Consider the following 26,676-nt stretch of genomic DNA (forward strand, 5'->3'; position numbering starts at 1 on the left):
AATTCTGACTTAATGTATTGAAATGTTATGCAACATGTTAAAGTAATAAATGATTGCAATCATGGGCAAGTTCCGTGATTGATTATTGGATGAGGCTATCCGGTAGTTTTTAACTTCTCCCTGTGCAGCAGTGCTGCCTCGTCCCTGGGGTACGGGATGACGATGGGTCTTTAGGGCCTGCTGTAATGAATATTTAAAATCTATCTTACATGCAACTGTGTCAAGGGCACTCAGTGGAATACAGTTTTAGAGCCACTCATGGAACCATTAGAGGTGAATACTGCATAAACGCTCTCTGTGAGAATGGGTTTGTTTGCATGCTAAATAACAAGCAAATCGAATCCAAAATCATAAGAACAGATACAGTGTGTTGTATTTAGATCTACAGCGTTACGGAAATTCACATGCATCTTCACAAAAAGCGTCATGGAAATACATTCAACTGGGAATAAATTCCCAACCAGGGATCTCCGGAACATCACATCATGCCCGGCAGTGCCTCCATGTTTGCTGTGTCACATTCCGAATTCTACAAGGTGGGAAATCAATCTCTCGGTGTGATGGCCGTGCACTGATGCTCTTTTAAAGCACAGGGAGTTTGTGTACTCTGATAGAGAGGTCACAGCGATGGGTGCTTTATTCAGCGTATCCAGAGACCTCTCACTGCCCTGACCTACAGCATTCCCAGAAAGAGGTTCAGTGTACAATGACTATTATTAGACTAATACAGCTATCTCTCTCCCCTTAGAGGTCAGCCTTAAATTGAGCATTAAGCAAATAGCTAATGGAATTTAGAGGTATAATAATACAGGGATATGGTGAGACAATTCTATTAACAAGATATAAATCATGTTGAGTGTGAGGTAAGTGTTTTTTAATTGATTGATGGAAAAGACGATCCATTGGTTTTCTGAAGACTAACAGCCATTTACCGTTTCCTCTGCAGTAAAAGAGGCAAAAAAAGGAAAGATAAGGAAATTACTCTGTGCAAGGGGATAAATTATTCAGAGAAGATAATCATTTTGTGCTGACATTACTAATGTGAAGAAGCATTTAATCTCCACTCCGTTGGGACAGAGGACTTTGGGTGAAGGTTTTTATAAAGATTAAAGCAGTGTCTCCTGGATAGTCTACAGTTACTTTAGTTTACTAAACTGTGTTGAAATCAAAACACTACACTGGATGTGGTGGGAACATGACAGAAATGTGTAAATATGTTAAGACCAACTATGACTAAATCTAAAAAAAGGGACCAGGATGCTCTTGAGATAGATCATATTATTTTATATACCTTTATATTATGTAATATATAGATATATTGTATAAAACTTCACTTTTTTTACTTTTTAAAACAATAATGTTACATGTTAAAATAAATAATTGTATACAGTTATAACTTCATTTTTATTATTATTATTAATTCATATATTTACATTATTATGTTATAAAAGTTCATAGAAAAATAACAAAATATTGTTTAAATCATAATCATATTTTAATATTATTTATTATAATATTACATATTATTTATATTATATGTTACCCTGGACCACAAAACCAGTCATAAGAGTCCATTTTGCCAAATTGAGATTTATACATCACCACTGATGCATGGAAATAGTTGTTAGGACAATATTCTATTTATGGCAGGAAATTTACAAAATATCTTCATGGAACATGATCTTTACTTAATATCCTAATGATTTTTGGCATTAAAGAAAAATAAAAAATTTTGACCTATTCAATGTATTTTGGGCTATTGCTACAAATATACCCCAGCGACTTAAGACTGGTTTTGTGGTCCAGGGTCACATATTATATATTATTTAAATAATAAATAATATCAGAACAATTAATAAATAATACAATATAATTAGAAAGTGTGCCAAAATGTCAAGAGCTCTGAAAAATCTATACTAACCATCTTTCCATCTTTCATGGTAACCAAAAGATGTTGGTTTACATTGTAATAAATATTTAACAAATAATACTTTTATAAAATTGTATATAAAAATGCAATAATTTTTATTACATTAAGTAAAAAACACAATTTAAAATAATTTAAAAATTAAAACAAAAAAAAGTTTAAATATCGTAAAAGATAGTTTTACATATTTAAAAAACAAGTTTATAAAATGTTATGAAAAACAATCATTTAAAAAAAAAATTCTATAAAAATAAAGTAATAATTTTATATGAAAATATAAATTTTAAAATAATTAAATTAAAATAAGAATATATAAAAGTGTTCCATATTTAAGACGTTAATTAAGACCGATATTCATTATCAATCTGTTAAAAAGGTCCATATTGAAGTTACTTATGGATGACTTTTATTTTGGCATCACCTGGCCATACCTCCAACCTATCATTTTTTTTTTCTGTAACCAAGGAAAGAAAACCAATCCAAACACACCGACACAAAGTAAAGTTTGAAGACCAAAGTGACCCCATGTCAGGACAAACACTCACTTATCTGTTTTGAGCAATGGCCAATATGTTCTTCCCAATATTAACTGAAGAAACGAGAGATTTCTCTGTCCTAGGTGTAAACATCCTGTATCTCCAGAATCAACAAATGTCTCCATCTGCCCCGGGCGTCCTCCGATCGCTCATACGCAAATCCCCTCACAGTATACACACATTGATCTGGCCATAGATCTACGGTGTCAGGATGATGTACATTATTTACAAGTGGCTGTTCTCCTCCTGTGCTATTTTTCACCTCACCTCTCGTCAGGGGGGCAAATTAGAAGAAAGCAAAAAAAGCACGAGCTCCCCGATTGCCATCTAGCATGACGAATTATGAGTTTTACAAAATAAAATGACAAACGGGGCCTGCTAGACTGGAAGTTAACAAGGCACCGATCAGCTAGGACCAACGTTATCTTCTCTTCATGTTTATTGCAGTGAGGGGCTCTTATTGCCCCGGCCCTGACATTGATCGACAGCTTCTATTAAGCGTCCTTCCCCGAGCAGCTGCCAGGAGCAGATACATTAAATAAAACAGTTATTGCTTTTCATTGGCTGCCCCGTAAAATATCGCCGCTAAATAGCTCCTGCCATCAGATGCGCTTCGCTACAAGGTTTTAATTTGAGAGACTGCGCATAACGCCGGCGCAATTGACACCAGCCTTTGTTTCCTCGCTGTAATGATTGTGTACATATCGTTGAATTGATGGTCTGTCGCCTTTGTTCGGCTTTAATGTGTGGCCTGTTTGTCAGGCGGAGACCGATGCCTGAACATGGATTTTTATCTCTTCTCCTCCTCCCTCTGCGTCTGATGTTTCCTCCCTTCCTCTTATCAGAAGGCCGGTACGCTGTGGCAGCCTTAAGCTCTTGTCTAGCGACAAGATAAGGAGCTTTTTGCTGGCAGGAGACAACAAAAGCATGGGCCGTTACAACTCTTTCTGTGCGCGGACAATATATATACATGGCCAAGATGAATTATGGACGTGAAATGGCCTCTGGTGTTTGTGTAACATAGATATATTTGAATCTGGACCCCTCCTCCTGCAATCTATCCAATGTTATCGTAACAACGGCAGGGCAGCTGCGCTCTGCAGCACGGATGTCATGTCTCTGTTTTGTGCGCTGCATATTAAAAGCTTTATGGAAGCAATTAAATGCACGCTTAATGGCGAGGAGTTGGCAGAATGAATGTACAATTGAATTAGCAGTTATGATGGGGCACAATCCAAGACGAAGTAAATGGAATTACCTCACACATTTCTCTCGTCCCCATCAGGTTTGGCAGCATGACACCACTTAATTACCCCTTTGTCACATATATTCTCTCATTGATCTAATTTTCACACAGCCTGCGCTCTGGATATCCACTGATATTCTCCATGGATTTTTTGGGGATGCGATATATTGGAGCTGACTCATCCCAATAATAATTAGCCCGCTAAGTGGCTTCAGCAGTGAGAGAGGGAGAGCAAAACAGGTTGACCAAATTCAATTATGTGGATACTCTCACTCACACAGGCCGGGCTGATCAGACATACAGCAGCTGTTCTCTGTTCGCTCTGTGTTACAGACACACCATCACAACACTTCTAAAGTCACGGATAGAGGAGACATAGCTGAACGAGATAAGGTGAAGAGTTATTCACATAGTCTACTACGTGATTTAAAAAACACTGAAAATGCTGAAGCGTGAACCTCACTGATCATGCCTTAAAATATTTTTTTCCCTATACTCTGTGGTAAATGGGAAGTTTTTTTTTTGAGTGATCAGAAAACGAAATTATACTACTATCAAAGTTAAAGAGTAATAATAATAATAATTTTTATTTATAAAGCGCCTTTCAAGAACCCAAAGATGCTTTACACAAAGTTGATAGATAGCATGATCAAGCAAATAGAGCAGAGATCATATACAAAATAAGTAACGAAAACAAGCATAAAACTGAAATATTAACATAACCCATTATAATATTTCAAAGTTTTTGTTTTTTTAATAACCCATGGAACTTTGTTCATATGTGACCCTGGACCACAAAACCAGTCTTAAGTCGCTGGGGTATATTTGTAGCAATAGCCAAAAATACATTGTATGGGTCAAAATTACCCAACTTCTTAACGTAAATATATTAAAACTTAATTTTTGATTAGTAATATGCATTGCTAAGAACTTCATTTGTATGACTTTAAAGGCAATTTTCTCAGTATTTAGATTTTTTGCACCCTCAGATTCCAGATTTTCAAATAGTTGTATCTCGGCCAAATATTGTCCGATCCTAACAAACCATACATCAATGGAAAGCTTTTATATGATGTACAAATCTCAGTTTGGAAAAATTGACACTTAAGACTGGTTTTGTGGTCCAGGGTCACATATATTATTTCCCAACATACACACAAAAACTATATATATATATATATATATATATATATATATATATATATATATATATATATATATATATATATATATATATATATATATATATATATATATATATATATTAGTGCTGTCAATCGATAAAAAAAAAAAAGAACCAATTAATCGCATTCTTTTCTGAAATTAATCGTGATTAATCCCACCTAACATTAAAGTTTTTAAATATACTTTTATATTGCAGTAATTTCACATTCAATCTTCAAATTAATGTACACACAACATAAAGACAGTTTATTTTTTAATATTTGTTTAATGGCATCATTTTTTTGACTGAAGGCCAGTATCACTGATACCAATACTGATTTCTCTATAAAATGCCCCACCTTTAATAAAATATAAAAGTAAATAAATAAATTGTAATTAAATTCTATTATTTACAAATTACAATTGTAGCTCTAGACAGTTACCTATGGCAGTAATACAGTGGTCTGATTGATTTTATGGTCTCAAGCATTCAGAAATCACGCAAAAGAAAATTGAGCAGTTTTACTACGAAAACCATGATTAATTTTTGTAAGGGTTGTGATGTCCACATGTTTTTTTTGTTGAAATCTATAGCAAAAAGGTGGCCAAAAATTAAAGATTAAGTGGATATCTGAATTAAATGTTTGGTCAATAGCCTATTAAACAAGGATATGATCGTCCTGTAAGTGTAACAGCAGCAATTACCAGGCCTTTGGCTCCCTTTGCAGGCATTTGTAATAACATGTAATGTTGAAAAAAAAAAAGAACAATAGACACCATCACAAAATTTGTAATGGTTTTACTGGTTATAAATGGGACTTGTATTGGTTTTAATGGAAACTGTAATGGACCTTGTTGGTCTCTACTGGTAATTGGTCACCTTCTATTGTTGGCTGGCTTGTTAAAACCAATAAATCCTAATGGAATATGTCCCAAAACACACTACAGAAAACCATTTTTAATGGTTTTAATGGTTAAAAGTTGACGGTTTGTAATTTTTGTAATGGTATTTGTGATTTATTTGTGATGGTATTAGGATTTTCTGTGATGGTTCTATGTTTTTCAGCAGGGTTGCCTCATTGTTTTTATATAATGTCATTTTAAAGGCTGTTGTTGGCTTAGGTTTGTTTTGATAACCACAAAAAAATATTATCTCTTTGTATATTATTATTTGAAGTAACAAAACCATGGTTAATTTGCGGTTACCATGGCTACAAGAACCATGATTAAAAAAAAAATTTTTTTTATTAGTGTTAAAACCATAGCCAAGTTTCGTAAGGGAACATGGAAACTCGGAGAGAATATTAAATGTGTTGGTGGTGGTGAAATTATTACCGACATTATAACACGTTATTAACCTCAACACCCAAAAAAGTTTCACAGGATTATGAATAGCCTACCTGGAAGTGACGCACGAGCTTCGTTTTCATCATTTTTATTTTTTCTTGGCGCCGATTGCTGATGTCTTTTCACGGACATAGTTGTCCATCAATTATGATCATACATTCAGCTGCAAACATGAGGTGCTAGCGGTCGCGGGCGCTGATGTGGGAATGGCGCTTCACGTTTATTTATTTATTTTTTTTGAGCAACTGGTGCCCCCTGGGAGTCAGTAGCCCCTCACTGCAGAACAAAGATCCAGGGGGCGGGGTTGGATCCACATCCAGGGGGTGGAGATTGGTAGGTTTTGGGGTGGAGATGGGTAGGTTTAGGGATCAGGGGGTGGAGACAGGTAGGTTTAGGTAAATGTAAGGTGGGAGGAGTTGGATCTAGATCCAACCACACCCCCTGGATCTTGTGTTCTGCACCATCTCCTGGGAGTTGGTGCCCTACGCAAACTGCGTACTCTGCGTATAGGGAGCGGCGGTACTGATTACATGCACGCACAGTTTTAAGGCAGCTTTAATCGCCTTTTTGGTAACATCACGACTTAACTGACCACGACATTGCACACACGTAGTTTATTTCGTGCTTTGATATGAAAGGATACAGGCTACAGCGTGCGCCGGTGCCTTTGTGCATGCAATTGAAGATCTCGTGCTCCGAGAACAGGACCGTTTCCGCGCATGAAGGTTATAAAAGTCTTTATTGTCACTTTTGATCAATTTAATGCATTCTTGCGGATTAAAAGTACTAATTTATTATTTACTTAATTTCAGTGGTGGTGTATAATTGTATCTATATTTACATATTCATTTTTTTTGTCTTTTTACAGTAAAAGATAAACATTTAAAATATTTCAGAGATAAAGACTACATAAATAAAATATCTGGGAGAACAAACTCAAAGTTTAATAAATGGGAGACACAAACAGGTGTCATTTGTCCTCCAGTGGTCACCCTCAGATGAGGAAGAGACGAGTATTGAAATCATGCATCATAGCAGCTCACCTCTGTCAAGCCACGGACAGTGAAAAGTGCGGTGTACATTCATACTCTGCCTTAAATGTTAAAACCGTTTGAAAACATTTCAGCAATATAAAAACTGATGTAACTAAACTACATTAAGAATGGCTTGAGGCAGTTTTTAGGTCAGTGGGTTTCTTTCTGCATCTGGAGAAAATAAAAAATAAATAAAGCAGAACAGATGATAAAATTATGACGATATTTTTAATTTGATATATGAATTAGAATTTTGACATATGTATTTTATTAATTTACATATGTGCAGACTATTTGGATTTGGTGCGCACAGGCCACACATCAATATATTTATTAAGATCATTTACATTTTCTTGAAAATAAGTCTATGCTTATTTTAGACCCTGATGAGACCCGGAAGTGGAAGTATGACAGTATCAGCTTCCTCTCTTGATGCTTCTCAATCCTGGGCATCCCGCAGAGAGCAGACTGCTGCTGAATATGACGTCCTTGCAGATTAAGTGGTCACTTGTTCAACTTTCGCCATTAACCTGAGTGCACCAGGCAGTTTGCACTCCCCGCTGGGCTACATTGGCACATTTATTGTCTGGGGACAGACTAATGGATCCCAGTTAAGGTGTGTTAACAATTTTTCTATCGATTAATGAAGGGAAATCATAGCCAGACGAACTTAGCCCACAAGATTTAGTGGCTTTTAAGGTAGTAGGGACGAATATAATGCTTTAGAAAGAGCTACTGTACATTATATATAAGACACCTGCTACATTAAGTTACATTAAGGTTTAATACGTCTTCATTACTGGCAGGGCGCCCAACCCCTTCAAGGTTGAAATAGAGATCCACCTTTCATTATGCCACTTCTCATTGCTCTGCGGAGAGATATCAAATAATAATGGAACTATTGAGACAGTTCTGCTCGAGCTGTTAATGCTAATCGATGTATTAAATATTGAGCATTTCCATAGCAGAACTTTGAACAGCTGCCACGGCAGTCGCCCAAGATGATTCAGGATGCTGCCACGGGCCTTACTTTTCATTTTTGCTTAATTAAACAAAGTAGACCATGATAACGGCCCTATGAACTCTGACCTCTGGGAAAGTAGCTATGTATTTGGATGTGATTTATGGAACTTCTAGATAACATAAAACTGAAACGCTTCGGTTTTTACAGTGTACGGCTGCTTTACTTTGCAGCAGAAATTTGACATTGTACATCCTGGATAGACAAACAACAACGCGCCAAAGCCTTTTATGATAAATATTACTGTTGTTTTTGCAGACAGAAATTATGCTTTAGATTCAAAAGTTTGGTGTCAGTAAGATTTGTGAATGTTTTTGAAATAAGTCTCTTATGCTCACCAAGGCTGCGTTTATTTGTTAAAAATGCAGTAAAAACAGTGAAATATTATTACAAATTTACATAAGTGATTTCTATTTTAAAATATTTTAAAATGCAATTTATTCCTGTGATGGCTAAGCTTACTTTTTAGCAGCTATTACTTCAGAGTCTTCAGAGTCACATGATCCTTCAGAAATCATTCTAATATGCTCACTTGGTGCTCAAGACTCATAACATTTTTTTGTGAAAACCGTGATACATTTTTTTCAAGATTCTCAAAAACTTGAAATAGAAGTTTTTTGTTGCAATGTAAATGCCTTTACTGTTACTTTTTATCAATTTAATGTATCCTTGCTGAATAAAAATATAAATTTATTGAAAATTCTTTTACTCATAATGTTCATTTCTGCTGTGATATCCTTAGTCTTATCACACGATCTCTTCTCCACGGCTTTTCAGAGCCATCGTAATCCAATACCCTCACGTCCTCTATACATAAATGCACAAACACATGACAAACGTCAAACAAACACTCAGTAGGCACGCTCAGAACGCAAAGATCCCACGGCAGAGCTTAAACAGAGCGTCTCGAGGCCGACCGTGAGCAGGGGTGGCCATGTTAGATTCCTGCGTGCCGCACACGACGCAGCTCAAATAAACCCAGCACAGTGAGCCGGGGTCAGGCCGCCTCTGCTGAGGGATGCACTGCAGTGCCAGTTGTATAGAAAGAAAACAGGGTACCCAGCAGGACGTCCCGCACAGGGCCCAGCCAGCCAGATATTCAAGCCCGCTCCCTGTTTCTCTTTCCTTCAGAGTGTCCAAAGCGTTAGTCATGTTTGCCTTGCTGCTCTTTGATGAGAGTAAATATCATTTGCTCTCAGACACTTTGATTCTGTCAAAAAGAAGCAAATCAACAATGATTTTCAGTCCTAAAGAATGTAGCACTATAGTCAAAGACTGAGATTTCATTATGCAGTAGTTATGAAGTTATGCAAAATGTGTCTATAATATGTCAAATATATGGTACCATATCAGTCATCGGTTTACATTCAAGTTTTTTTTAAATGTATCCAACATTTTTGCTATCATCTAAAACTAATGTAAAGTTAATCTGTTAAATTGTAGTCTTTAGCAAATCTTCAAATGAATATCAAATTTTCACATTGTACATTATAATGTTGGGGTGTCTAAATTTAAAAAAAAAAAAAGTTTAAAAAGTTTCAGCATTCATATTATATATATATATATATATATATAGAGAGAGAGAGAGAGAGAGAGAGAGAGAGTGTATCTACAATTGTATATATTTTTATATATTTATTATTTTACATTACATAAAGTTTTTTTAAAGTTTTTTTTTAGAAAATTCATATTGGCCAAAATATGAAAATAATTATCAGATTACTATCCAGAATTTTAATATTGGTGCATTTTTCTTACAGAAGATTTTTTAAAGTAGAAACAAATTATGCCCATTTCCAATCTTAATTATTTGATCATGTTCTTTTCAACATAAGTTTTACAGCTTTAGTTCATTTCCTAGTAAGATGTATGTCAAAAACAAATCAAACTTGATTTGATGGAACACACCATTTAAAAACATGAGGCTGCTGACAAAAAAAAAAAAAAAAAAAATGCTGAACACTTATTAAAATTTCTTGTTCTGTGGCACATTTGCAAGCTGTGCCATTGTGGAATTGTTGCCAATAGCTTGTACTGGGCAGATGGGCGAGTCAGAGAGATGGATCAGATGCCTCATAAATTCTGTTTGCCACCAAAACTGAGGAGAGATACAACTATCCATGCTTTATTGCCAGGGCACAGGGTGGGTCTGCCAAATGCAACAGTTTAAACCGTCTATCCAAATTATGCCCGATTCAGCACAGTGAGTGTAACTAATTCATATCCTATCTTTTCCATGAGTGCCGTTTTCTATACCTAAAAGAAAACTGTTTATGACAGTGGATCCTTCAGCATAACACTGCTTTTTATGTTCACTAAATATTGTTTTCACTGTATTCTCATATTTCCACTCTATTCTACTGCTCCCAAAACCACATTCTTTTCCCAAGCTGCTATAAACAGCAATTGAGTCGTAATGCTTAAAATAGCTGCAGTTCAAGGTGAAATTTGAATGTTTGTATTCCTATGTCATTTATGTACATAGATGGTTGATAGAGTCCTGGAGTTTTATATGGCAAACAGATGTCGGGCCGAGCACCGAGCATTTCGTAGCACCTGCTTGAGTAAACAGAGGCCTGCTGAAGCCTGGACCTCGCCTGTTTTCTTTCCATAGACACCTCACTGCATCCATCAAAAGTTTGGAATATTTAGGATTTTTTTTATGTTTTTGAAAAAAGTTGAATACATTTATTCAACAATAATAGCAATAAAGTGATCAAAAGTGACAGTAAATACATTTATAATGTGAATATAATTGTTTTAAATAAAGGCAGCTCTTTTGAATTTTAAATTCTTCGAAGAAAATCTTGTATTGTGGTTTTCACAAAACTTTACGCAGCAAAAACTGTTTTTAATATTTATAATAATAAGAACCAATTATTAATAATTAAGCACCAACAATAATTAAGAATCAAATCAGCATATGTGACCCTGGACCACAAAACCAGTCTTAAGTCGCTGGGGTATATTTGTAGCAATAGCCAAAAATACATTGTATGGGTCAAAATTATCCATTTTTCTTTTATGCCAAAAATCATTAGGGTATTAAGTGAAGATCATGTTCCATGAAGATATTTTGTAAATTTCCTACTGTAAATATATCAAAACTTCATGTTTGATTAGTAATATGTATTGCTAAGAACTTCATTTGGACAACTTTAAAGGCGATTTTCTCAATATTTAGATTTTTTTGCACCCTCAGATTCCAGATTTTCAAATAGTTGTATCTCAGTCAAATATTGTCCGATCCTAACAAACCATACATCAATGGAAAGCGTATTTATTCAGCTTTCAGATGATATATAATCTAAATTTCGAAAAATTGACACTTAAGACTGGTTTTGTGGTCCAGGGTCACATATTAGAATGATATCTGAAGACTGAAAAAATAATTGCTGAAAATTCAGCTTTTCCATCACAGGAATAAATTAGATTTTAAAATATATTCAAACAGAAAATGTTACAATGATCTTAATAATTTCAAACTTTTGACCGGTAGTGTTTGTTGGTCAGTTGTTTACAGTATTTTATAAAATGTATATGTGTATATATATATATATATATATTTATTTATTTGTGTGTGCAAAAAATATTGCAATGTTATAGTGGATTTCATTTAAAAGAAACGAACATTTAAAGCAAAATGAACAAAATTGCAAAAAAATATTGTTCAAAACTAAGACTAAATTATTTTAATTTATTTAAAAGGTTGCTTTTAACATTTTACTGTATAAAATGAGTAAAATGTGTAGCACTGTTTATTTGCAAATGTCATTTTTAGTATCCAAATGCTTTTTTGGGGTCACTATAACATAAAGGTGAGGTAAGCAATACATGACTTTATCTCTCGACATTGTAGTGTTGTTTTTGATGGTACATCTGGCAACAGCACTTAAAGTGTATCTCCTGCATGCAGACATCTGCCTGATCACTGCTTTATTCGGTGTCCTCCTTTACCACAATTGACTTGTCATGTATTTCACAGCTAATTAGGCCTTTACAAATGAGGCCAATGGCCACTGATAAGGACGCTGCTAAATTGACCGTAAATGCTACCATTCAATCAGACACAATGACCACCCCTGCAGCAATAATCAGGATTAATTAATGCTGCGGTATTGTGCACAGATGCAGTGGGAAAACATCTACAGCAACAGAAAATTGTGAAGTATTCATTACAAAGTCTTTTCTGGATTTCCACTCATACATCTAATGAATTTACTGTAGTTGTCTGAACATATAATCAACCTATTTTCCTCAGCTCTTTGTGTTTGGATTCAGCTCGCTGCTCAAAGCATGCTAGTAGAGTATTGGGGTCCGTCTGAATGCCCCTAACTGTCTCTTCCCTTTAGTACTCCCCTCACAATCTGCTTTGAGTACATAGGCACCAAGATTACTTGTGGCTCCACTATTTTTTTGGGATTAAGATCCCTTCTTCCTAATCAAGTTGAGCTCTTGTGCGCCGTCCGAGGGCAGTCGGGTGAGATGGTGTGGAATCTCTCTTGAGGGAACAGGCCGAGCCTCTCTTTCAGAGCTATCTTGGTGTTTGTCTCTGTGAATTGTTAGGACACTGCACTGATGCCTACCTGGCAGCGCTGCCTGACCGAAACAGCCGTCTTAGCCCTAAAATCAACAATTCAGCCTGGCGGCTTTAATTCAGAGCTGATCTGGATGGTTGTTTGTTATTGTTCTTCCTCTTAAACAGCTGACAGTGGATATTTCAGGTTTACTGGATAACAGCAAACGAGTGCTGATATGTTCCTAGGTAAAAGGTTACAGTCACAGATCTGGAAGTAGTGATGTAAAGCCAGCTGCTGTCTATGTCATATCTTTTTTTTTTTTTTGGAGATTACAGTCCATTATTTTCCATTGTACTACAATGGATTGCACTTTTAAAATTGCAGCACAGAAAATGGGGGGTCAAACTCATGAAAACAATGTATATAAATCATCTAAATGGAGCAAAATATGTTGTTTAGCCATGGTCAATCAAAGCAAAATGGACCGAGAATCGAGAAAAGGCTGAGTCAGCAGTTCACAAAGACATATAGCCATTATCCATGTCCTCCTCCTCTGGAACAATGAAATCACTAATAATCATCATCACAAAAATCATTGTAAAAATGCTTTGAAAAAACATGTAAGGCATTAAGCATTAAGAATAACATATAAATAAATATAAATAAAATAAAAATATATATAAATAAAAAAAAAAAAATTGTAATTATTACCTTAGATTATAATTACGTTAGAATATAATGTATAAATGTTTATATTCAAATCAATTTTTAAAATGATTTTTAATATAATATGATCTTTAGTATAATTGAGATAATTAGCTTTTGTTTTTATATTTTTCGTTTTCATTTTATATTTTGTTAACTTTTTGTTTTGTCATTTTTGTTAAAAGTCTATAAAGTTTTTATTTCTTTTTATTTTATTTTAGTCATTTTCATATTCATTTATTTCAGATAAAGCGTATTTGATTTCAAGTAACACTGATATACCCATACATAGCTTATACTACGTATACAAAATGATTGAAATGTTTGACTTTTCTGTTTGCACTAATAGAATTATCAAATGCTTTTCATGAATATTGTTCTGAAAATATTTCTGTTTGACCAGAAACAATAAAGTCAGTTCCAACAATTCCAGTCCACTTTAAGATGCCCTAAAAAGCCTCCAAATTGATTTATTAAAACAGCACAACGTCTTCTCTAACAGTTTATGTTGATGGTGATAAAAAAACCATCACTAGAAAAACCGATTGAATCCTAATCCTAATCTCATTCGCTGATCACAGAGGTATTAGCTACTGTTTTCAAAAGGGAATGACAAATTAAGTGATCCTTTGCCTTTCCCCCCACCACGTTCTTTTTCTGTCAGCGGCTTCGTCCTTCATTCCTCCGGTGACAGGGAGTGCTGAAGGACGCCTCGACTAGCTGACACTGCAGTTCCGTCTGCTTCTGGGCCGCCTGCTGCCAAGAGAGCTCACACTGCCTTGCAGACACTTGATGAAGAAAAGGAATCGATGGAGTGAAGAATGATGAAGAAATGAAAGTGGGAGACAGACAAGCTGCAAAAACGAGTGTGGCACTTTTGCTGTGACAAAACCTACTAATTAGGCAGAAAGGAAGACGGTAATAGATTTCAAAATGATCTCTCTGTTTAAAGTCGCTATAAAAATATCCAGACGAATATAAGGACATACAAGATAAATTCAACTGTGCAGTGAACTGAAATGATGAATAAATGTCAAAAATGCATTTAAGATTTAGAGAACAAATGCAATATTTTTCTTCTAAATGTAAAAAATAATAAATATATATATGGAAAGAGACACTAATTTTTTAATATGACCGCTTTGGCACAATCGTTAGAACTCCAAATTTAGTTTTCTTCATGATAAACGGTCTGATTCTGTCCATTAGGATTATTTTCCTAACTGTATAAGCAAAAACACAATGGACTTTGTCAAGCATCACAATTCGGGCATTAGTCATTAGATACTGCATTCGCTTAATGGAGGATAATAGGATCATATCCATCTCAACTAGCGCAGTAAATATGGCATTTTAATGTTTACTGCACTGTTTGGATTTCTGGATTATTTGAGTGGTGCTACAATTCATATAACATGACCATTCATTCTGATGGTCCACGCCGACAATCATTACTGTAATTATCCTGTGATGCAGTTGCAAAATGACTGATGAATGAACAGAGGTTTTGGCTGCTTTTTGGCCGCTCACCAGGGCACACGTATTCATCTTCATTTTGCGGGAGTTTTTGTTCATCTTCTGTCCCTGAGAAAACCAGTTCTGCGGTTGAATGCCAGTAACTCTAAGCGAACGCAAAATATTACTCTCAGCATCTATCTATTTCACAGACGTTCTCGATGTACCGCTGCAAAACTTACTCACTTTAGGCCATTTCAGAATTTAGTTTAAAAACCCAGGAATGACCTGTGTGATGGATTGGACAGACTCGTTTTAAGCCTGGCAATGCTTTTGAGTTAATAACCCTCACTTTTTATTCATATTCCAAGAAATATATTAGTTTTACGGCACTCAGGGAGAATTTTACCTGACATGCACATGGTTCAGAAGTGAAAGGGACCTGAACGTAATCTGCACACTCATGTCCCATAAATGTCTTTATGAATACTTTGCACATCCAATATTTAACGCAAGCGGTAAGATGTCATAGCGCACCAATACACATGGTCAAAAGATGGGACAAAATGACCCCGCTACAGGGATTCCTCTATTTCCTGCACAATTGATTTATTTCACATTATTAATGAACTTTGCTGCAGCTCCACTTGTCAGGGCTGCTGTGCAGAGGTCAATAACCAGAGGAAACTTGATGTTAGTAGATCCAGCTTAAGTGATTCTGTCGCACTAACGATTCAATATATCAGGACAAATGTCAGGTGCTTTTAATATGTTGATTCACCGCCTCTAATCTGCATAAGCGCAGTGCTTGCGGGGAGCCAGGAGATTTATATGCTTTGCTGAAATTCCCCTTGCTTTCGGTAAATATTTGAGGTAGTAGGTAGAGTTGGCCAAGCAGGAGAAGAATTTAAAACATTTTTTTTTCTCTTGTTCTAGTGGAAGAACATTGAGGATTAGTGGAGAAATGTGGTTTATTTGTTCATTTTCGTTCATTATGATATCTGGAAAAATCTTTCCAATAGCATTTCCATTCATCTGGCTGAAAACAAATAAATGGTGAACATTTGATGAAATGTTTATTATTATTAATTATTTTTTATAAGTAATTTATACATTGAATGAATGAATGAATGAATGAATGAATGAATGAATGAATGAATGAATGAATGAATGAATGAATGAATGAATGAATGAATGAATGAATGAATGAATGAATGAATGAATGAATGAATGAATGAATGAATGTACCCGTAAAGAAAAAAAAAAAAAATTTTTTGGTTAGAATTTGCTTTCTTTTTTTTTTATAACAACATCACATATTGAATATATACGTATATATGTACACTTTTTTTTTTTTTAAATCAGTCATCTGATATGATGATAATCTTCCAATCAGCATTTCCTTTCATCTGGTTTTAAACAAATCAGTGGTGAATATCTACTGTGACAATGCTTTTTTTGAGTAATTTCTACATTCATTGAATGAATGAATGAATGAATGAATGAATGAAAAGAAAGTGAATGAACGCATTGAGTGAAAACAAACCAATAGTGAACATCTACTAAGATATAATGATTTTTGAGTAATTTATACATTGTTTGAATAAATAAATAATAAATAAATGCACAGTGCACCTGTCAAGAAAAAAAAAAAACGAATTATATATATATGATATAGATATAGATATAGGTCATCACATATTACTTCATATAGCACATATCCCAAAAGAACAAAACATTTATTTACTTAACCCTTAATCGGTCCTTGGGGTCTATTTGACCCCAATGGAATTTTCCTTTATTTTTTAAAAATGTTCCCTTCATCTCAGGGGCATGAGACTCTGTGACTTTTCCTAAATAATCTATCTAAACACACACAAAAAAACTGGACTTGATTTGGTTGTTCTAAAAGTGTGTAAAAAAAAAAATTACCGTTTAAGGTCCTTGGGGTCAGATTGACCCCACATTGAAAATGAATGGGAAAAGTGAAAAAAAATATTTTTTTTGTTTCATTTGTCAAAAAAAAAGTAGTAAACCCAGTATAAATCTGAAAAGTTTTACATTTTTATAAAGGCCTGGATCTAGAGCACAAATGCAAATTGGAACGAACATTCTATCTCATACACAACACACACACGTGTGTGTGTGACGGCAATAGAGTGCATTTTTATAGAAATTGGCATATAAAATCAACAAATTTGGCATAAATCTGAAAATTTCCACTCATAAATGAAGGACTGGTACTAGAGCACAAATGCAACATGGAACAAGCATGTTCACTCACTCTCTCACACTCACACACACACACACACACAGAGAGAGAGAGAGAGAGAGAGAGAGAGAGACATTTCTGCAAATTTATGTAACATAATTCGCAAAAGCAGACCATTCAAAAGACACCAGACAATAACAACAAATTCTAACCTTTGACAAAAATATGGATTTTTTTTGTATATTTTAGAATTTTTAAATATATTTTCACAAAATATATATCATAAAGTTGCAAGGAGAAGCTGAAACATGAAGAAAAATTGACTTGAAACCGAACTGAAAATGAATGAGTCCCTATGGACCTCTGCTGGATATATGTGGTCATTGCACTTTCTTTCTTTAACTGTAATTCCTAAAGTTTTTATTCTAACCTGCAGATGGCAGTATTCTATCCCTAACACATGGGCCAGAAACCATATCTAGAAACCATTTATTTTTAATTTAGGTCATAATTTAAGTGATTTTTTAATAATAAATTAATTTTTCATAAGCCAATTTATGGCGTAGTTGAATAATTGTGCCGTAAATAGGTAAAAAAAACTATCAAATATCCACAAAAACGCAGCATAAATGTATAGTTGAGAAGTAAATAAAAAAAATGATATATAGTTTGTCATATAAAAAATGTATATTTCCTTATGCAATCGCTCTGTAAAAGTTTGGGGTCTATCTGACCCCAAGGACCTTAAACCTAAACCCTACTCGAGGGGCGATGTAGGGTTAAAAATATTTTTTTTAACATTAGCAGATTTAAGAATGAACAGACAGACAGATACAAAATACCAGATTAGGAAAGTCTTGCAAAACCTTCTAAATTTGAATAAAATTGATTAAAAAGTAGAAGTGTGCCGAGATTTTGTAGAAGGGCCTGGGAGGCAGCCACGTTAACACTAAAGGTGACTAAACTGCTGGCTGCAGTTTTCTGGTCGGTTGCAGAAATCAGTGCAATGGATTGGCAGGAAGAGATTTAGTTGTGTGTGGCAGAGGTCAGTGTATTGTGTATTCTGTGCAGTCAATAATAAAGTAAGGACTTATGCCTGCTGAAAGTTAATGAGCAATCACAAGGACCTTGGAAAGTCATTTGCATCCTTACATCGGCTGCACACTTTGGCTCTGAAAGGGCCCAGGGGATCCAGAGTCATCGGAAAGCCACAGCAGGCGAGGTGGAGGAGATAGACCTGCCGCAATGATCCCCAATGCCTCTAAAAAGAAGAGGATTATCCATTTCAAAAAGCGGATGATATTGCTCTTTTGGAAATTTCAATGCTGATCTCTGCAAATCATTAAAAAGACAATTATGCTACATTTCCATGTTCCACAAAACTACAACAGCCAATTTTAAGGATTTTCTAATTGAAAATTAATCTTTAATTCATCTAGAAAGCGTATAAACACTCTCTTAAAGTGGGTTTAAGTAGCCTACCGTGGCCACAAAAGCATACTTCAATTGTTTAAGAACACCATCAGTCATATGTTTGGCCTAAATCTGAATTACTTGGGCTTTCAGGGTGTTTGTTGCCATACAGGGTCATATGGAACAATCGTCAGGGTTAGTGGAGGGTGGGTAGTCAATTGGAATATTCAGCATGCCCTTGAAGTCAACAGCCATCACTGTGCATGCATGAAGGATTCACTTTATCAAAGGGTGGCACCCTGCCATACTACACTGGTCATGTAATCAACCTTGCTGCTTTCCAGTCAACAGCATACGGATGTAATCTAGAGCCGTGCAGAACAGCGTTCGGTTCTGTTGGCGGTTCTCGCATGTGCTTTTTTTCCACCAATACGGACACGACGCTAATATACTCTGACAGAGTTTTCTGGATTACTACTCAGCAGCGCTGCAACACTGCTAATGAATATACAGTGCCAAACAGACAGTGCGACCCATGCATTTTGATTCTCGAACCAATGACTCCATTGTAGTCCAATTCCTGAACAAATGACTTTTATGAGCAGGTTCGTTTTAATAAATCATATACAGCACAGTAAGTGTAATCTGTTTGACGAACAGATGATTTATGTATCGGTTCTTTTTAGCAAATCAGAAGTTTACAGCACAACCAGTGTGGTTCAACTCTTGAATGATTGATTCTTATGAGTCAGTTCTTTGAATCTCATTCTAGTGAATCAAAAACATACAACTTATCCAGTAACTTTTGAAAGATAAATAAAGATCACAAAGTTGAAACAATAAATGAATGAATTATTTTATCATTAATTATTTTTACTTGTTTAACATTGTTATTTAATATATATCTATACCAAGTTATTGGACTGCATTTATGCTGCTACAAAAAAAAGATTATTGTAAAAGTGTGTTTATATATATTTTTTTAATTACTGACATTATTTTAACATTTGGTAACAAGTCTAAACATTTGTCCCTTACAACTCACCATTAACAAATTGTTTTAACAAAAAATAGAAAAAAGAAATTTGTTTGCCAAGTTGATCTACTGTTGCAATTTGGTTATATAAAAATATATACAAATATCATTAAATAAAAGACACTGAGCTACTGAACCTTAAAGTCTTGCATTTATTTAATGATATTTGTTTTTCAGTGTGCCTTCAGGTCTCTAAAATGCAAAAGGAGAGGAAAACAAATCTCATTACTTTGCTTGGCGCTATTTTTCCAAAACAGTAATAGAATATCACGACAAGAAACAGATTGTTTCTCAGCCCACATCCAACAAGCCTTATTCTAATGTGCCAAGGCCATGCGACTTCTAGCTTTGTTACAGTCAAGTGCGAGGCCTTCCTCCCCTCCTATTTTTAATATATCTGTATAGAGAGAGTAGATCTTACACTGTTCTGACAAGAGACAAATGTTTCATTCAAATGTGGCTTTCGCATATTGTGGAAGAAGTAATGAATTCCTGTGCTCCGGCGGGCCCAGTTCACCGTGTCAAGCCTGCGCAAGGTGGAACCCGGCTGCAACAGCAAAATTAAATTTAATGTTCCAGCCGCCACTAGAAAGGTGCATAAATCAAGGCTTTTGATTTGCATGGACTGTTACGAACAACCCTATTCCACACAAAAATAAACCAAGCCTCAAATATGATGTCAGCCAAAGAACAAAGCAATCTTAGGATTCCTAATAAAAGTGAGCAAGAGGCAAAAGAGCTTTAATTTTCACTGGTATTACGTCGCTCTGATGTCAAGTATGTTATTAAAAACACAGCTTCTATTCTCTTTTCATTTTTAAAAGAAATCGATCACAAAAGTTTTTTGTGTGTGTGTTTTGAAAAAAAAAAAAAAAGAAAGAAAAACAGTTAAGTTTCTTAAAAGAACAGCTCACCCAAAAAGGAAAGTTTACTGAAAATGTACTCACCCTCAGGCTATCCAAGTTGTAAATGAGTTTTCTTCATTGGAACAGATTTGGAGAAATTTAGCATTATATAATTTCCTCACCAATCGACCCTCTGAAGTGAATGGGTGCCGTCAGAACAAGAGTCTAAACATCTGATAAAGACATCACAGTAATCCACAGGTAATTGAAAACTCTTATAGATGCATTTTTGTAATAATTTCATAATTAACACATATTTAACTGTTGCGTTCAACAAATAAAATACAAGTCCTCTATCCATAACATTGCTTTCTCCAGTCAAAATGCCATTTCAATTGAATCAGGAAAGAAATATGCACAGATCACCGATCAGGAAGAACAGTCCAAAACACTTCTAATCTTTGTTGATTTTGACGTGAGAGGACAGCAGGGGATGACATTTTTATTTTTTATTTTTTACTGGAGGTAGTGTTACTATGGATTATGGACTCATATTCTGAAGTGACGGTTTAAAGTTAAAATGCATTAATGATGGATTTGTTACTTATACAAAGATGCAGCTTTTTACTTTACAAGATGTTAATTGATTGCCCAGAGTCATGTGTTTTACTTGTGGATTATTGTGATGTTTTTATCAGCTGTTTGGACTCACATTCTGACGGCACCCATTCACTGCAGAGGATCCATTGGTGAGCAAGTGATGTAATGCCAAATCTCTCCAAATGCGTTCCAATGAATAAACAAACTCATCTACATCTTGGATGGCCTGAGGGTGAGTGAATTTTCAACAAATTTTCATTTCTAATTGAACTGTTAAAGGGGTCATCGGAAGCAAAATTCACTTTACAAGTTGTTTGAACATAAATGTGTGTTGGAAGTGTGTGTACACATCCATCCGATAATGATAAAAATCCACCCAGTGTTTTTTTTTAAATCCCTATTTTAAAATTCCCTTTCTCAAATCAGGCTGTTCTGAGATTCCTGTCAGAATGACGTAGTTCTGCACAGACAGCTCCCACGATAGTTGATTGACAAGGCCATCTTAACTTAGACCCGCCCTGAGTGAGCTGAGAGCTGTCCGCCATTGTGTCGACTCCGGTGCAGGGGAAAACAAGAATGTCTCCGATTAAGCGATTGAGGTGTTTTGTTAGATGTAATAATGAACATAGCAGTCGTCATTTACTCCTGACATCTGAGCCACTGAAGACGCAGTGGATTAAGGTTACTTTCATTTTGAAGGGAATGCGCCGATCCCCGATCTACCTAAATGCGTCTATTTTCACGTGAATCATTCGTGATCCAGCTTCATCTACAGAAGAAGTGAGTATAAGGGTTTTTTTATGAATCTTTGTAAATCGCCTTTCCTAACAATGTGCTAGTTAGCCAGTTTTGCGGCTGAAGTTTACAGTCTGCTCGTCACCCCACAGAAGAGAGGGGCGGAGTCAGCAGAGCACATTAGCATTTAAAGCGACATGGACTAGAATGGCTTGCTAAAAACAGAGCTGATTTTGACAAGGTAAAAAGGTGTTTTTTACACTACCACTGAGAAATTTTAACCAAAGTATGTTATAGACTTTTCATTAAGGCCCTAAAGAATCATATCAACTTGTGGAAAATGGGCATCCGATGACCCCTTTAAGTGTTTCTTTGACCTGTCATAACATTTAGACTGTTTATTTATTGGTTATATTATTATTTTAAAACTAATTGAATTCTTTCCAATTAAATTGTTTCCTAACACAATAAACCAAAGCAACAATAGTTGCTGACTGTAACCATAAGACTGAAGGCTATTTAACAATATAGACTGATCATCATCAGCTGCTCTCTCAGTTAAAATATTAATTATATTGAGAATATGGTACTACATGGAGTTGAAATTGTCTAAAGATTTCCCTGTATTGCGAATTACACATTTAATTGTGTTTTAGAGTTAAAAGGAAATGACTGTAAACTGTACTAATTTATGCACGCAGAAAATTACCAGTACCTTTTTCATTTTTCTGCAGTGAAACGTGGATGTATCCTGCAGAGAGGGTGAGATGCAGGTTATTGAAATGAAATGGAGCCACTCTCAATCTATTTTTCTCATGCTTTCTATTTGCAGAGACATACATAGGCATGTGAAGGGGGAAAGTAGCACTGCCCTCCCAAAGAATTATGGGATTAACGTCCACGCCATTGCCGCAGCCCCGGATAAAGAGGTTCAGGTGTAGCGACTCACCCCTATAGTTAAAGAGATTATCAACAATGAAAATAATCTAGGAAAAGTTACTCCGTGCTGCAGCCACGATGAAAAGTCTTGCTGTTTTTTTGAACAATTTCCCAGAAAAGGCTTTTTATTGTATAAGTGGGCAGGAGCCAAACGTCCTGTACTGGTGGCCATCCTCTTAGCCCCCTGATCCCGGCCCGCGTCAATCCGATCTGCAAACTCAATAAAAAAGATAGCAAGGATGATTGGCTTTTACATTAAAAGCCATATATTCTGATGAATTTGTCTTTTTCTTATAGTTGACGTGCGCTTGCAACGATGGAATAAAGGCTCTGAGTGCATCAAGACATAAAAAGATGGTACAATATCAAAAAGAGTGAGAAGTGACCGGCAAAATGACAGTCATGCACAGCTATGCTTCAAATCAGTGTCAGTTGAGGAACAGAATAAAAGATGAAGCACAATACAAAATAAGATTTAGGAACCTGCAAGCTTTGTCAGAATAAAGCGAACAGATGCCACTTTCTCAATTAATGGCGAGTCTTAATTTGCAATGTACAGCTATAAACAAACTAATTTATGCTGTTGTCTTTATTGTTCAACAGAGAACTGCAGTTCAGAGTCATTTTATGAAGAATGCTAGATCAGAGAAAGTGGCGAGCATCGTGAAACCACAAGCCCATCTGCGTGCGGCGGTCACAATGCAAAACCGTAACTATTCATGGCCATATGTCCAAACAGAAAATGCCATCTCAGAGTGACAGAGCTGTTTAATGGCATTGGTAAATGGCTCACTGAAGTGAATGTATTAAATGGTTTACTGTGCTGGTATCAAATGTGTGTTTTATAATGATTTGAGGCCTCTTTAGGTCAATGAAATGTTTAGTAGGTCTCTTGCTCGTTGCTGTGCTGGTTCTTTCTACAATTCATGTGAAGGGATGTCATATCATCAAATTAGTGATAGCCTAAATGGTATAAAATGACCAACTTACTTTGTCATGCCTTTATTTTAAAGCATTTGCCCAGAAAATAAACTTTGTACTTGTGAAGGAAATTTTTACAGTCACAACTATATTACTTTTATATTTTGCGAGCTAATTATAATACCTTAGGGCTCCAGACTGGGAACAGAATGGTCAAAATAAATAAATAAAACTGTGCAGCAGTTTTATGTTGTATGTATGCGATTTCGAATTCATCCTTTGTGTGCATCCATATTCGGTTTCATCAGATATCATCTTGTTACAGAGCACATGAACTGCACGCAGCATCAAAAACTGTGCAATGATGTCCGATTCATGAATGAATGACTCTTATGAACTGGTTCTTTTTAATCAGGCACTCAAAAAAAAATTCATGAAACATGAATATTGCATGTCAGTCAAGCATCATTACTGACTTCGCAACTGATTCCTTCACTGAACCACAAGTCATTTTTCAGTTGTGTCCAGTTCAAAATTAACCAGCAACTATTGCTGATATGCTTTAGATTTGTGACTTACATTAGTACATTTAGTTGTTGTTTTTCTATAGAGTGTAATTATAGATGCATTATAGTAGCATGTTCTAAAGAAGGACATTCAACAATTTTTTTCTTCTTTCCAAAATGGAAAAAATATTCTTATAAAACACTAAATGACTCAAACACCATCAGTGGCAGCACTGAATTAGAACACTTTTTTTTTTAAGCCCTTCACTGTTTTTCTACCATTCAAATGTTTGGGGTCAAATGTGCTTAATTTTTCTTCTCAGTTTTTCTTTTGATCTGAAGCCCTGTAAGACTAGCTGTTCCAATCGAGCCTGTCCCTGAATGTCCCCAAAGCAAGGTTTTGTCCTCTTTTACTAACGTTTGGCTACAAATTTGTCTCTAAACTATAGCGAAGTAAACCCTCACACACACATACGCGTGTATTTGTGAGTCTAGGGCAAAGTCAGGACAAGGGCCCCTGTGGGAAAAACACACAAACTTCTTCCTGCAGTGACTCAAATCAATCCTACCGCAAAGCGAGAGCCGGTAGACATTCCTGTATCAATGAGCCTGCATGGGTCCCCAAAAAGACCAGTACCAAGTACAACCAACGAGAGAGAAAGAAAAACAAGAGGTGGACTGAAGAAAAAAGAAACAAAAAAGAAAGAAAACAACTACTTTGGATTTTCAGCTTGCAAATAAAAAAGAAAAGTAATCAATCATGTTTGAGGCGTTTAATTCCCGGGCTGCTGTTCTGGGCAGGGGAAGAATGAAATGGGACAAGACTAGAATATGCAAAGTTGTGTGCTCTTTCACAAGAGTTGCTGGGAGGGGAAACACGTTAAGAAGAGACAAATTGACATTCCGGGGGAAAACATAAAGGCCTGGTAAACGTTTACTGTCACAAACACTAATTAATCACCTTGCCAGCTACTATTAATCATATATTAATGAGATTGTCTGTTTGCTTTGGCTGATCCAGGACCCCTCCTCAGTACTACAGGCTTTGAAAGCCAGACATCCACAACTCTATTAATCTTACAGCACCTACAGTCATAAAAAAACAGACTTTATATTAAAAGCAAATAGTCCGAACATTTAATGTGTCTATATCTCACCATTTTATTACACCAAAGTCAGAATAAGACCATAAGTTAATTCTTCAGCTGTCTGATGAAGAAAGCAAAAATTCCAATGAGGAAATAATGAAGTTACTTCATGCTCATCAAGCTTGTATAATATCACTGGCATCCATTCATCTTCGTTTTCTCTTTTTAAACTGGCATAAAACAAAAACTGTCATTAATTATGTCATCTAGATGTTCTACACTACAGCATGCCCCAAAACCACTAGAATACAACATGGGAGCCTGACATGGACATATTTAATTAATAAAGATTCATTAGAAACATCAATCAAGCGGAATTCGAAAGTAATCAACAAGTGAACCATCATTGCTATGAAGACGTCTGTAGACTGTCCTTTAGTTTCCAGGGAGCTGACGTCTTGGCCTCCGTGGTTGGTTTTTCTCAAATGAAAGCTCATCTGTCAACTGTCAAGACCTTTACAATGTAGATTCCCCATAATGCATCAGTCTTCTTACAATTTCCTCATCTCATTTTGGGTCTTTCAGCATATTCTTATTTCAGCAGGTCTGGAACACTGGGAAACGGTTGCACAATACCTATAGGATGTTGATGCATTACTTGCAAAATGCAAAGTGTACTTCCTTAGACTGGTATAACTGTACAATTATCTAAAACCCAAATGGCTGCATTTTTCTTTACATTGGTTATCTAGAGGCTACACCACCTACACCTCTGAGCACCTGACCTGTGCATCAGCCCAGCAGAAATGTTTATCACACTTTGGGCATTTATAAACTGAGGGAGTGCATTAAACAGAGGAGGCTGTCACTGCATGCTGATGGAGGGAGCTGCTTTGCTTTCTAAGCTGTATGTAGATCGGCACTGAGGTCAGCCAGCCTATACACTCTCCTGGACACATGGTACATACTAATACAGGGCACGGCATAAAACACATATAACACATTATGAGACATGCACTGAAATAGGCATTCAAATGCTTTGGAGTTACTTTAAATTGCTATATGGTCTATTTGTTAAGGGGCAATGGCATAACTTGAGATGTTCTGACAGTGTTTTTAGCTTGCAAATTATTATAAAGTGTGTATATATACACACTCGTACATACACAGACACTACAGTTAAAAAGGATTTTTTGCAGAAAATGAATACATTTATTCAGCAACGACCCATTAAATTTATCGGTCACACTTTATTTTAAGGTCCCATTCTCACTATTAACAAACCATTAAGTAACTTTTAAAGTATAAAAAAATATACTTAAAAATATAAAAATATATCCTCTCTGTCTCTCTGTGTCAGCGTAGCGCCATTTTGGAGAGCATCCGATGGACGCAAAGTGCGTACGCTATTCTCTGTCATCAGTAA

The 26,676-nt window shown here is 35.6% G+C and overlaps 2 long non-coding RNA genes across 2 annotated transcripts in view; one reads left to right on the top strand and one right to left on the bottom strand.

The window, feature by feature from the left end:
- The window catches only part of LOC131528969 (uncharacterized), an 84,496-nt gene that overhangs the window by 20,079 nt on the left and 37,741 nt on the right, over positions 1–26,676 (bottom strand). The window lies entirely within an intron of this gene.
- On the top strand, positions 6,722–14,381 carry LOC131528970 (uncharacterized). The gene is made up of 3 exons (XR_009267961.1): positions 6,722–6,945; positions 7,635–7,870; positions 14,165–14,381. It is a non-coding gene; the product is annotated as an uncharacterized LOC131528970 (long non-coding RNA).

Source organism: Onychostoma macrolepis, chromosome 21 (assembly GCF_012432095.1).
Source record: "Onychostoma macrolepis isolate SWU-2019 chromosome 21, ASM1243209v1, whole genome shotgun sequence".
Taxonomy (NCBI): Eukaryota; Metazoa; Chordata; class Actinopteri; order Cypriniformes; family Cyprinidae; genus Onychostoma; species Onychostoma macrolepis.